Source organism: Octopus sinensis, linkage group LG2, assembly GCF_006345805.1.
Source record: "Octopus sinensis linkage group LG2, ASM634580v1, whole genome shotgun sequence".
Classification (NCBI taxonomy): Eukaryota; Metazoa; Mollusca; class Cephalopoda; order Octopoda; family Octopodidae; genus Octopus; species Octopus sinensis.
In genome coordinates this window covers 154,047,540-154,062,420 of record NC_042998.1, presented here as the reverse complement: position 1 = coordinate 154,062,420, position 14,881 = coordinate 154,047,540, and the positions used below count along the sequence as shown (strand labels likewise).

Sequence of the window (14,881 nt, the reverse complement as noted above, 5' to 3'; positions counted from 1 at the left end):
ACACCCATAGTACTGTTGACACACTCAAACTCGTCTGTGACACACACTGATAGTACACATGAAACAACCGAAAATAGTAATATGTGTCACATATCGGCCACCAGACACCCCTAGTCATGAAGGAGTGTTTGAAGATAGCCTCAGAAGAATAGAAGAAGTTCTGGACAAACTGGACCAGGGTAACACCATTCTACTGCTGGGAGATTTTAACCTTCCGAAAGTCAAATGGCCAGATGGCCATCTCCTCCCTGGAATGACATCACTTGAACAGAGACAGACAGAGTCCTTGTTGGCTCTCACACGCAAGTTTTTCATGGAGCAAGCAGTGCTTTGGCCAACAAGAGGTGAGAATGTCTTGGACCTCTGTTTCACAAGCAACCCGATGCTCATCCACAACATAATGGTAACACCAACAATTCTCTCAGATCACAACTTAGTAGAGGTAATGATATATGGTATGAGAGAGTTAGTTGAGACGCAGCCATTAGAAAATACCACAGGCCTATCCAGTCTAAACTTACATAAGGCAAACTGGAAGAAGATCAACGAAGAGATCCGAAAACATGACTGGAGTGACTTCATCACCACACAAGACACCAACACACATTTCCAACATTTCATGACAACAATACAGAACATATGCCATAAGTTTGTCCCGGAGAAAAAAGCCAGCGGGCATAGGAACGTTATTCCCAGAGACAGGAAAATACTTATGAGGCGAAGAGCTAAGCTCTCGAAGCAACTGAATGCACGGCAGAGAAACAATGAGGGACTCCACCTGAAACTTTTTGAAACGGAAACTGCACTCAAACTTTCCTATGAGAAGGAGAGGGCAGAGAGAGAAGCCAGGGCCATAGAGAATATTAAAACAAACCCTAAAGCCTTCTTTAAATTTGCGAAAGAAACCACCTCGTACACTGCAAGATTGGCCCACTCTTTGATAAAAAGGGCTCTCTAACTGAGGACCCCCAAGGGATAAGTGAAATACTAAAGGAACAGTATAAAAGTGTGTTCACATCCCCTCTGGGGCACATGCAAATCACAAACCCAGAAGTTTTCTTTGATGCCACACACTCCAAAACCAAACAACAACCATCGACCAATAGACATAACAGAGAGGGATGTAATATCTGCCATAGAAGAAATGAAATAAACTCAGCTGCTGGACCAGATGGATTCCCAGCAGTCCTCCTAAAAACATGCAGGCATGCCCTAGCGGGACCACTGAAGAAGCTCTTCATGGTTCCTTGGCTAATGGTAAACTGCCCAGGGCGCTAAAAGAAGGCACCATATGCCCTATCCACAAAGAGGGAGTAGAGCAGAGGCCAAAAACTACAGGCCAGTCTCCCTGACGTCACACATAAGTAAGGTCATGGAACGAATCATCAGAAAAAACTGATCACGTTCCTCGAAGAAACTAACCGTCTCACTGACACACAGCATGGCTTTCGCCCAGGAAGAAGCTGCCTTACGCAGCTGTTACAACACTACGACTGGGTACTGAAACAACTACTGGATCGCTCACAGGTGGATGTGGTATATCTCGACTTTGCGAAGGCCTTTGACAAAGTCGACCACGGAGTGATATGTCACAAATTACTCAGACTCGGCATAACAGGAAAGTAGGTGAGTGGATACATGACTTCCTGAAGGACAGAAGCCAGATGGTTGCAGCCAATGGAGCCCTCTCGGAAAGACACCAATAGCAAGCGGGGTGCCACAGGGCACAGTCTTGGGACCCTTGCTGTTTTTGGTGGCGCTCTCTGACATGCCCTTGGTAGCACAAACAACATCCCTCACTAGCTATGCTGATGACACAAGGTAGCACAGCAATCAAAAACCCAGCTGATGCTGACCTTTTACAACAAGATCTGGATGCCATATACAAATGGGCTGAAGACAACAACATGCAATTTATGCTGGTAAATTTCAAGCCTTACAATATCAAGCTGTAAACACATATACATTACAACACAACTATACTGGTCCAGGAGGGATCGAAATCCCAGTATCGAAATCAATACGGGACCTGGGGATAGACATGAGTGACGATGCATCTTTTTCTTCACACATCGCGAAGGTGGCGACAATGTGCAGACGACTCACTGGCTGGATCCTGAGGACATTCCGACAAGAGACTGCGAGACCATGTTGACACTATGGAGGACATTTGTCCTAAGCCGCCTGGACTACTGCTCCCAACTGTGGTCACCGCATAGTGTCAAACTAACCACAGAGCTTGAGACAATCCAGAGACATTTCACCAAGAGGATTTCCACCATGAAAGAAAAGAACTATTGGGAGAGGCTTAGGGAACTCAATTTGTACTCCTTGGAACGAAGACGAGAGAGATATGCAGTGATATACATATGGAAATCCTGGAGGGACTAGCACCAAATTTTGGAATTGAGAGCTGTTCCAATCCCCGTACAGGACGTCACTGTGTGGTGCCAAAGGTCCCGTCTTCCACATCCAGGGTAAGGAGCAGATACTGTAATAGCCTGGGGTTCAGGGGCCCTCAGCTGTTCAACAAACTGCCAAGAAAACTAAGAGATCTACATGATGCGGATGTGGACATTTTCAAAAAACATCTAGACAAGCTGCTTTCCGGGTTCCCAGATGAACACACTGCAAGGTACGAAGGTAACCTAAGGGCAGCAGCTACAAACTCTCTCTTAGATCAGTGGCCAGCCACGGCAAACTGGACTTAGAGAGGGTAGCAACAAGGGCGGTGCCCCAGCATGGCCTCAGCCGGATGGCTGAAACAAGTAAAAGAGTAAAAGAGTACATGTATATACATATATACATCATCATCATCGTTTAACGTCAGTTTTCCGCGCTAGCACGGGTTGGACGGTTTGACCGGGGTCTGGGAAGCCAGGGGCTGCTCCAGGCTCCAGTCTGATCTGGCAGAGTTTCTACGGCTGGATGCTCTTCCTAACGCCAACCACTCCGCCAGTGGAGTGGGTGCTCTTTACGTGCCACCTGCACACATATATATATATATACAAATATAAATATATATATATATTTTATATATATACATATATATATATATATATATATATATATATATATATATATATATACAAATACATATATATATATATTTTATATATATACATATCTATATATATACATATATACATATATATATATATACAAATATATATATATAATATACACATATATGTATATACATATATACATATATATATACAAATACATATATATATATACACATATATGTATATACATATATACATATATCTATCTATATATATATATAATATATATATACAAATATATATATATACACATATATACATATATGTATATACATATATCTATCTATATATATATAATATATATATACACAAATATATATATATACACATATATACATATATGTATATACATATATCTATCTATATATATATATATAGTTCGTACGCTAATACGCACTTGTCAGATGGCACATAAACACACTGGATGCCATTTTTAACAGGGAAAAACGCGAACAAAGTAAAGATGGCAAGGATGGAGACGCGGGCGCAGATGAGGAGGGTCACCCCCACCTGGTGGACGCCCAGGAAGAAAACTCCAGCGAGAGGCCTGCCCGGGAGGTGAACCCAGGTACGGATGCTCCTACCGGCACCAAAAGCCATGGACATGGAGATGAAGAGGCCAAAAAAAGAGGAAAAACTGAAGCTAAAACTCAGACAAAGCCAAGGGGCAAGACAGCCAGGGATAGAGGCAAACCTAACTATCCATATGCCAAAAAGGATGGAAACAAGCAGCGCACACGGGTATGTAGGTTCTACCTGAAAGGTGCCTACCGGCATGGAGAGGAAGGTGCAGGCTGCCGCTTTGCACATCCGGGAACCTGCCACAGAAACCAACCACCGAAAGGAAATGGGATGGACCACGCATCACCGGCCCCAAAACGGAGGTACGCAGATGTGGTGCGTACCACAAACCACCAACGTGTTGTTGAAAGGGCAGCTGCTGAGCAGGAATCTTTTTTGTGCATGGCACAAAAGATTGTACAGCAGCTAACCTGGCTCCATCAGGCTCAGGCTCGCAGATGGAACTGCCCACGGTTCACAAGACCGCCACAGCAGATGGACCCAGGGTGGACACCGCCGGCAACAGCATACACCTCACCTCGATGCTCCTACTGAACATCAGAGGACTACTAACACACAGTAACAGGACAAAAGTCCCGTTCCTGAGAGACTTTGTCGCATGCAATCAAGCCTTATGCATAGCACTCACAGAAACGCATCTGAAACCAGACATAGCAGATGCGGAATTACACATACCACAGTATGTTGTACTACGGACCGACAGGAAAGAAAGAAGTCATGGAGGAGTTGCTATGTACATCCGTGGGGACCTCACACCCCAGGTCCTTTTGTCATACTCAAACTCGGTGTGTGACACACTAATTGTACACATAAGGCAACTTGATGTAGTTGTGTGTGCTACATATCGCCCTCCAGATTCCCCAAGTCATATGGGCAAGTTTGAGGACTGCCTTTTAAAAATAGAAGAAGTTCTAACCACATTAGAACAACACATAAGTGTACTTCTCATGGGAGACTTCAATCTACCGAATGTCAGATGGCCCGAGGGCCTTTCTCTCCCAGGAATGACAAGATGTGAACGAGGACAGGCGAGGTCCCTCCTGAACCTCACCAACACCCTGTACATGGAGCAAGTAATACTCCAACCAACCAGAGCGGGTAACACACTGGATCTCTGCTTCACAAATAATATGGATCTCATCCATAATGTGAAAGTGACACCGACACTACTCTCGGATCACAACATGGTAGAGCTGACCATGTACGGGCCAAAAGAGAGCACGGACATGCAGCCTACAAGAAACCCTCAGAATCTTTCCAGCTTGAACTTCAATAAGGCAAACTGGAAACAAATTGAGAAAGAGATCCTCAAACAAAACTGGCCTGAATGTCTCTCCTTGCCGGACATCGACATGATACTTCAACAATTCATGTCTGTAATGCAAGCCATATGCTACAAATGTGTCCCAGAGAGAAAGGCCACTGTACACAAGAACAAAATCCCCAGAGAGAGGAAAATTTTAATGAGACGGCGTACAAAAATTTCAAATCGCCTAAACAAACAAATTGAAAGCAGTGAAAAGTCCCGCCTGAAAATAAAACTGTTGGAAATTGAAAATTGTCTGCAACTCTCCCATGAGAAGGAAAGAGCAGACAAAGAAGCCTGGGCTATAGACAACATAAAAACTAACCCCAGAGCTTTCTACAGGTATGCCAAAGAAACAGCTACGGTGCACTGTAGGATAGGGCCACTCCTTGAAAAGGATGGCACACTCACAGGAAAACCAATGAGGGTAAGTGAAATACTGAATGAACAATTCAAGGGTGTTTTCACTCCACCCCTTGGGCATTTCCAAATCAGCAATCCAACTGACTTCTTTACCACTGCAGATATAGAATCAGAGGCGGCGACGATAAATTACATCGATATAAAGGAAGACGATGTAATAAAGGCTATAGATGAAATGAAAATAGACTCAGCTATTGGCACCGATGGATTCCCGGCAATCCTCCTAAAAGTATGTAAGAGAGTCTTAGCAAGACCACTGCAGTTCCTCTTTCAGAGCTTCCTTGCAGCTGGCAAACTTCCAAGAAAACTGAAGGAAGGTAAAATATGCCCTATTCATAAAGGAGGTAGCAGAGCGGAGGACAAGAACTACAGACCTATCTCTCTGACCTCACACATCAGCAAGGTCATGGAACGAATAGTCAGAAGGAAACTAATCACCTTCCTTGAAGAAAATGACTTGCTGCCTGACACCCAACATGGTTTCCGACCAGGAAGAAGCTGCTTAACTCAGCTCCTGCAGCACTATGACTGGGTGCTGAAACAACTGCTCAACCACTCAAATGTGGAAGTCATATATCTCGACTTCGCAAAGGCCTTTGATAAAGTCGATCATGGAATGATATGTCACAAACTGCGTGATCTTGGCATAGTTGGAAAACTAGGAAAATGGCTTCACGACTTTCTGAAGAATAGAAGTCAGGTGGTAGTAGCCAATGGGGCCACTTCCATTAGCACGCAAATAGTGAGCGGTGTTCCACAGGGCACTGTTTTGGGACCACTACTGTTCATAATGGCCCTCTCAGACATGCCCTCAGCCACGCGGAGAGCCACAATCACAAGTTATGCAGATGATACAAAAGTTTCACAGGCAATACAGAACCCTGAAGACACTAGGCACCTGCAATATGAGCTGGACGAAATATATAAGTGGGCTGAAAAGAATAGCATGCAGTTCAATGCTGAAAAGTTTCAAGCTTTATACTATCAGCATGCAAAACTGAATGCAATACCCAAGGAATACACTGGACCCGGAGGGATTGCAATCCCAGAGGCACAATCAGTGCGTGACCTGGGTATTCACATGAGTGATGACGCGACCTTTCATGTACATGTTGCTAAACTGACAATGAAATGCAGACTGGATGGATTCTTAGAACCTTTAGAACAAGAGAACAAGAAACCATGATGGTTCTCTGGAAGACACTTGTCCTAAGTCACTTTGACTATTGCTCTCAGCTATGGTCACCATCCAGTGTCAAGTTGATCACAGAACTTGAGGCGATCCAACGAAGCTACACGAAGAAGATAGCCTCTATGCAGAATGTAAGCTACTGGGAAAGACTCAAGAGATTAAAATTATATTCCCTGGAGCGTAGGTGGGAAAGATATGCCATAATATACATCTGGAAGATCCTGGAGGGAAGTGTCCTGAACTTTGGCATCGAGAGTTACGCAAATGCCAGAACTGGGCGCCACTGCGTGGTGCCTAGGACTCCAAACTTGCCATCAAGATGTAGGACAAGATTCTGTGATAGCCTGGGCTTCCGAGGCCCACAGCTCTTCAATATCCTCCCGAAGAACCTGAGAGACCTGCATGGGGTGGATACAGATGTCTTTAAAATGGAGCTGGATCTCTTCCTGTCAGGTGTCCCAGATGAACCAACTTCACGGCAGGAGGGGCAGATGAGGGCAGCTGCATCGAACTCTCTCATGCACCAAATAGCAGTTGCTAGAAAGCCTCCATGAAGTGAAACCAGGTAGCAACACCAAATGGCGGTGCCCCAGCATGGCCACAGCTCATAAGCTGAAACTAGAATCAATCAATCAATCAATCAATCAATCATATATACAAATATATATCTATACACATATATACATATATGTATATACATATATACATATACAAATATATATAATATATATACACATATATACATATATGTATATACATATATACATATATATATATATATACATATATATATATATATACATATATATATATATACATATATATATATATAATATATATATATATATATATATTTTTATATATATATATATTAGTCATATATATATATAATATATATAAATATATTGTTATGCCACCGCACAGGGCCCAAGGCCTTCCGATTCCACCACGGGTCCTAAGTAGTGACAACAACGCTCAGCAAACCGGAAATCCATTACGGGATGGTGGGGACGGCGGCGAATGCAGCCAGGAACCAAGACAACAAGAAAAGGAGAAAGAGACAGCGGATGTTGTGTAATTCAGCAATGTTTTTCAAAACAAAATCAAAGCCTTCCAAAGGTTGACAAATCATATACAGAGTTCGAAGAACAATCATTTGAATTTAAACATAATACAGAGTTCGAAAAACCAAATCATATGCATTTAAACATAGTACAGAGTTCAAAAAGCAATCATTTAACATTTGACTCAATACAGTTCGGTCCTTTTTCTGAAGACAATCGTTTTGTTTATATGTAGCACAAAGTTCAAAATCAACAGTTTCTTAGAGTTCCAAGTTCTCTTTTTATTCTTCCCTTTCTCTTCTTTTGAAAACAGCCCACAACACGTTTTTTTCTCTTTTCTTTCTCTTTCTTTTTCAAACATTTAATTATCGAAATTCAAAACACGAATAAAACATTACCGCATGTTCCTCGCCTGCAACACTCCCTGACATCACAAAACCCCACTATAGTAGTCCGGCTTCTTTATGTCTCTCTCTGCCCCTTCACTGTTATCTTCCTTACTACCTCTCTCTCTCACACTCACTGTCTGTCTCTCTCTAGACCATGCCTGTCATCTTTGTCGCTGCCTCTCACCCCCTCCACCATCTCCAACTCACTCCCTCTCCGCTCTGCTCACGGATTCTGGCTGACTGACCAACAAACTTAATGCTAGCCGTATTTATAACGGGTAGCATTTTTTTTTTCTTCAACTTTCCGTGACTGTTGGAGCTGTAGGTCAATGCCTGGGATCATTAATAATCGTGGTCTTGACAGGACAAAGGAAATACCATTGTCCTGAACAACTGGAGCGCCGGTTCAATTCCAACTAATGGAACAAGGGGCATAATGTTTTCTGTTCGTTTACTTTTTCTTGCCTCTGTAACAATATGTATATATATATATATATGTATATATATATGTAGAAAGAATAGCCATAACTCTTTGACTGCTATTTCTAAATTTGGTGTGTGGTGAGGCAAATCGTTGCTAAACCCTTAATTACTTAGTATATATATATATCTTCTCCAAGTAAGTTTTTATTTGAATAATTATGACGTGCACTCTTAACTCTTTACTTGACCTTTCCTCCCTGCCTGTCTGTCTTCCTCTCTACCTGTCTCTCTCCTTCTTATTTTTCACCCTTTCTGGTTTCTTTTCCTCTCTCTCTCTCTCACTCCTCCTCCTCTCTCGTCTCTGACCGGACTACTAACTTTCTTTCTGCCCTCAGCTTTCAACCAGTCAACATCGGCTGTCTTCTGTCTTCAGAATTTGTTCTAACGAATTTTTCCACCGTCTAGGCTTAAAAAAAACCCCCTTATTATTGGTTTCCTTGTCCTGTTATTCTTCATTTGTACTGTTTTTTCTTCATTTGTATTGCTTTTATGTCCTGTTCTTGTTACTTGTTTTAGCCCTCTGCAAAAGAATTTAATTTAATTCATTTTGCAGGAAGGACTGCTTTGGCTGGATTGTGTTCTGCCCTTACCTTCGAAACACGCATTGAGTCGAAACAGGGGCAGCTGATGAAGGGGAATTTTCCTTGTATTGTTTGTCTTGTAGTCTGTTTTTTCGTTGTTAAAAAAAGTCTGTTTCCTTGTTTGATTTTATGTTTTCGTTTCTCACAGTGTTCTACGTTTATTTGTGGTGTCCTGTACTCATATATGCATATATATATACATATAGATGTAGGTATGTACATATATACTTAGTTAATTTTTTGGCTCAAAAAGCAAAGAGCAAGGCCATGTAGGGGGACATGGAGTTATGTACAGGGTGGTGTTCATGTAAAGAGTTCAGGCCACTTGAGGTCAAGGGAGACTTTGAACCGAGCGGTTATCGGCATCTTCACCATCTCATCTGGCAGCTTATTCCACGGATCCGCAACCTGGACGGAGAAAGCCCCTCTCCTTCGATTGAGATGAAATCGTCGCAGATAGAACTTTTCAGAATGACCCCGCAGCCGACGCTCTGGAGCAGGAGTGAAGAACAGCTCTTTCGAGAGGTTACACTTTCCGCTTATGATGTTGTGAGCGAGAATGAGATCTCCACGGCATCATCATTTTTCTAGAGAATAAAGGTCGAGCGTCTTCAGCCTTTCTTCATAAGACAAATTCTTGAGACCAAGAACCATACGGGTAGCCAGCTTCTGGACTCTTTTGAGATGCTGTATGTCTTTGAGGAGATAAGGAGAAGAGGCTTGAATCCTGTACTCCAATATGGGTCTCACCAGCGTGACATAGAGCGGTAGGAATATGGCTGCTGTGAGCATTCCGAATGACCATCGAATCAAGAACAGAATTCCGTGTGCTTTGTTGGCAGCATGGACGCACTGGGCCGAAGGCGAAAAGGAAGAATCCACCAAGATACCCAGGTCCTTTACCTGATTGGTCCTCTCCAACAGCAGACGAAATGGCTCGAAATCAAGTTGAGTTGCAGGAGGAGAGCCAACAAGCAGATGACAGCACTTTGACATGTTCAGACACAGGTCCCATTCGTTAGACCATCTCCAAATATGGTGGAGGCATCGACGAAGATCCTCTGTATCACCGCGAGGAGTGACCAGTTTGACATTGTCGGCAAATAGAAGGGTGTGTTGCGTGAGGTCGTCGGGCAAGTCATTTATGAAGACTAAGAACAATAAGGGCCCAAGCACTGAACCTTGAGGCACGCCACTGCTCGCACTGGAGACGTCGGACCGCGAACCATTAACTTAGACTTGGAAGGAGCGATCTGAGAGGAAGGCACCAATCCATCATACAATATCCGGATTGAAACTATATGCTTGAAGCTTGACAAGTAATAGGCGGTGGTTTACCGAGTCAAAAGCTTTGGCAAAGTCCAATAAAACAATGTTAACAACATCACTATCATCAAGGATGCGCGTCACCAATTCTTCCATTACCAGTAAGTTGGTCAAGCATGATCTCTTCAGCACAAAGCCATGTTGGGAATCAGAGATAGAGGCTGTGTTTTGGAGGTGGAGCATCATACTTTTCTTAAGGATGGTTTCGAACATCTTGCTGATTATTGATGTAAGGGAAACCGGTCGGTAGTTAAGCGGGTCTTCGCGGCTCCCTTTCTTGAAAATTGGGAAGATTATCGCTGTTCTCCAGTCCGCAGGTATAACACCCGTCGCCAATGACATATTGAATAAACGTGTTAAGGGCTCGCAGATGACCGGAGCCAACGCTTTGATAACCCCTGGGTGTATGCCGTCAGGGCCGTGACCCTTGTTGACATCGAGGCCTTGAATAACGCGTTCGACTTCGTCCCGCATGGTGACCAATCGAAGCATTGGAGGTACCGATCTATCAAATGGAGGGGGTTCACGACCATCATCTTGTTTGAAAATAGTTGAAAAAGCCTCGGCAAATAATTGACTCTGTCGATAAGGGTCCTCAATCGATACGCCTGTTGAGTCTACCAACGTTGCAATTTGGTTGTTCAAGCGGGAATTCCGTTGGACATGGGCAAAGAAGGTTTTTGGATTGCTACTGGCATTTGCCGCGATTTTGTATTCATATCTGAAGCGTTCTTCCTTTTCAATTTTCACGGTTCGGTCTCGTTAAGTTTTGTACACCTCAAAAGCTGCAGTCGAATCCAGATTTTTTAATTCAGCCCAAGCAATATCTCTGTGTCGAAGTTCTCGTTTAACCTTCTTCGTCACCCAGGGCTTGTGTTTCTTCTTCTTGGGAAGCCCAACGGGAACTGCTTGGTCAGTCAACCAGATTACATATGCTTTGAGGGATGACCATAGTTCGTCAACTGAGGACAACGTCATCAGGGATCGCCAGTCCAGAAGCGCGGAAGCCTTGGTTAGAATTTCAAGATTAATTGCAGCGAAGTAGTCGTGGGCATAGAAAAAGTTGTGTGCATGACGAACTTCAGGACCGCATGATCACTCTTGGCAAGAGGGGCGCACACAGATACGTCTGACACTGATCTTGGATAGCGGGAGAATACCAGATCCAGCATAGATGACTGTTGCCCAGACCGATGCCTTGTCGGATATTCAACATGTTGCGATAGAAAACAATCTTCAGCTACGTCAAGAAGGGTCTGGCCGAACCGGGAAGATAATGTTCAAGTTGATGCGGGCCAATCGATCGTGGGAGCGTTGAAGTCTCCTAATATCAAACAGTCATGAGAAGCTGAAACGAATCTTATCACTTCGAGTAAATGAGCATCGTCCTGGGGGTCAGCAAGAGGCAGCCTGTAGACACGGGCAGGCAAAACCCGGATAGGCTCAGCTTGCAATAGACGGCATTGAATTTCGTTGTAGGTTGAGCATTAGTGGGTAGAATACCGCTGGACGGTTTGAGATCAGATTTAACATACACAGCAACATCTCCACCTCGCCTTTTTTCTCTGTCACATCTGAAGAGGGTGTAGCCCTGTAGGTGGATTTCTGAGTCCTTTACTGCTGGAGTCAGCCAAAAATAATTCGCTGAACTTTGGAAATAAGGAGCATGAGTTGGTATAGACGATGCTGAGCTGTGAAGTTTGAGGGGCAGCAATTGGGGAACAAGCAGAATAAGGGGTATCAGAGATAGCATCGTTGACAGGGGTATCTACTTTACTTCGATTTGCCCTCAATTCACTTTCCCTGTCAGCACTACAGCATGCGACCAGAGGTAGGACTTGATTATTTGTCCATCTTGGATGCGTAAACCCTTCTTCCCATCTGTTTTCTCATCTTCAGTTCGGATATTAGGTTTCTTCGGCGAATTCTCTCTCTCAGTGAGTATTCCTCGCGAAAACCCATATTGGGGTCCTCCCAGGCATGCATCTGAGCTCTGTTCAGAAAGGTTGAAGCCTCCTGATCGGAAGAAAAGATTACTCTTATTGGGTGTGGTCTAGTGTCTGAGGTTGAGTTCGCTTGGAATCTTCCTAGCTGAGCGACCTTATGGATACTGACATTTTCGTTGACAGAGAACAATTCTCCAACTAAAACGGAAACAAAATTTATGTCTTCTTTTAGGCAGTTTATGCCTGTATCACAGGTGGATTCAGCTTTACCATAAATGATTGCTGATCTTGAGTGGGAAAAATGGTCTTTCTGTTCTCTACTATGAGCTGCGGCATTCGATTCTTCGTTGGATGATTTCGAAAGGGTGGTTTCATAGCCATCAGACTTATGTCGGCCTTTGGGGTCGATCGGAATGGGTTTAGTGGTCATAACTTTCCCATCTGGTTTGGAACTGCACTGCCTCTTCTTTGGTTTGGGGGAGCACCACTCCCCAGATGAACTCACATCAAGATCGTTCAGAATTGGTTGAGCAATGGGATTAATGGGAAGGACAAGTGAGGGAGAATCCAAACAGATTTTATCGTGAGCAGGTTTCGTAGCTAAATCTGCCCCACTGGAGTTTTGACTACGTTTCTTCTTTTTGGGAGAACAACGGTCTTCAGGTGGGTTTGAGTCTACGCTCTTCAAATTAGGTTGGGGAACCTCCGGGACCGAAAAGGCAGATGAGGAAGAATCCGCACAGGAACGATCACGTGCGGAAACGACCGCCGGTTCCTTCGCCTTCTTTGGCCGCTTCGATTTTGTTCCCTTCGGTTTGGACGTCTCCAGGGAAGAAATCAAGGGTGGCTCTGCGTCATTTAGTAAATGAGCAACAACAGACTTTAGGTGCTCGACCTCTTGTTTGAGCAACAGCAACTGCTCGTTGAGATGACCGTTGGTAGGACCATCATCCTGATGAGAAGCCCTTCTCGCAGATCTCAGTTTCGATCTATAGGTAGCTGACATGATAGATGGTTGACCAAAAACAATCTTCTATGGGCTCTAGGACAAATCTGAGTTAAAGCATGTATGTATATATGCATATGTTTTATTTATTATATTGTTATTATATATATATATATATATATTGTTGTATTTCGGAATGGTCATTTTGCCAGTTTAGCCAATATATATATATATATATAATTTATATATAATATATATATTATTTATATATATATACATATATGTGTATATATATATATATATATTATATAATATATATATTATTTATATATATATACATATATGTGTATATATATATATATATATATATAAATATATATATTATTTATATATATATACATATATGTGTATATATATATATATATATATATATATAAATATATATATATTATTTATATATATATACATATATGTGTATATATATATATATATATTATATATATATATATATGTGTGTGTGTGTGTGTGTGTGTATACATATTATATATATATATATATATATATATATATATATTCCAAGAAAGTTAGAGGTTGTGAATCCAACCAAGTAAGGGATAATATCTATCCAATATACTGCTGGTGGAATGCCCAATTATTAATACACAAGTGTTTTTTTATTGCATTGCAATTACATTACCTAGTGTACTAAATGGGTGAAGGTAAAGAGATATTTTACCATTAATTTATAGAGCAATAAGAAAATGGAGGGGATCAATAGGTGGTTCATCAACTTTTAGAGACATTATATTGTCAACTTATTCATTTACTAAACTGACAATTACAAGAATATACATACATGTATAACATTATGCTTTACATCTAAAATATAAAATATATTAATATATAAAGATACCAGTAATTATTACAATATAACATACATGAATATAAATTGGGAAAATAACTTACAGCTGTTTCAGCCAAGAGGCAAAAATACCTCATTCTACCTTTATTACTCCAGTAGACTTAAGTAATAAGTAGATGAAATTGAGGTACTTGGGTGTTTTTCTAGGCTTTGTCAGAGATTTTATAAAGTACATAGGGTTAAGTTATAAATAAATATAAATATAACAAAAACATAAAAGGTTGTACCTAATGTTACATTAAGAAAGATAAACCTAGAAGCAAGAAATATTATGTTAGATTTTAATTTAGGTGAAAAAACTGAAGCATTTACTCCTATAAGACCACGTATAACAATTAAGGACCACAAGGAGAACTTCCCTTACAAAACACATGTTAGACTAATTTGTCCCAGTAAATTAGACTTAGGTAAATTGAGTAAAATAATATTAGATAAATACCACCTATAATTAGAAATAAAGTTAAACTCAATTTATGGAAAAACACACACGGAGCATTAGATTAGTTTTCCAATACACAGATAGGAAATAGACATAACCAAAAATTAATTCAAATTGATATACAAAATTATTATGCATCAATAAACCCTGTAGTCCTTAATAGCACTCTCATCTTCGGAAAGAGATACACTAATCTAAGTATGGGAGAAATAAA

The 14,881-nt window shown here is 41.7% G+C and overlaps 1 protein-coding gene across 6 annotated transcripts in view; it reads right to left on the bottom strand.

The window, feature by feature from the left end:
• Positions 1–14,881, bottom strand: part of LOC115232387 — a 197,515-nt gene that overhangs the window by 132,129 nt on the left and 50,505 nt on the right. The gene's annotated exons all lie outside the window — the stretch shown is intronic.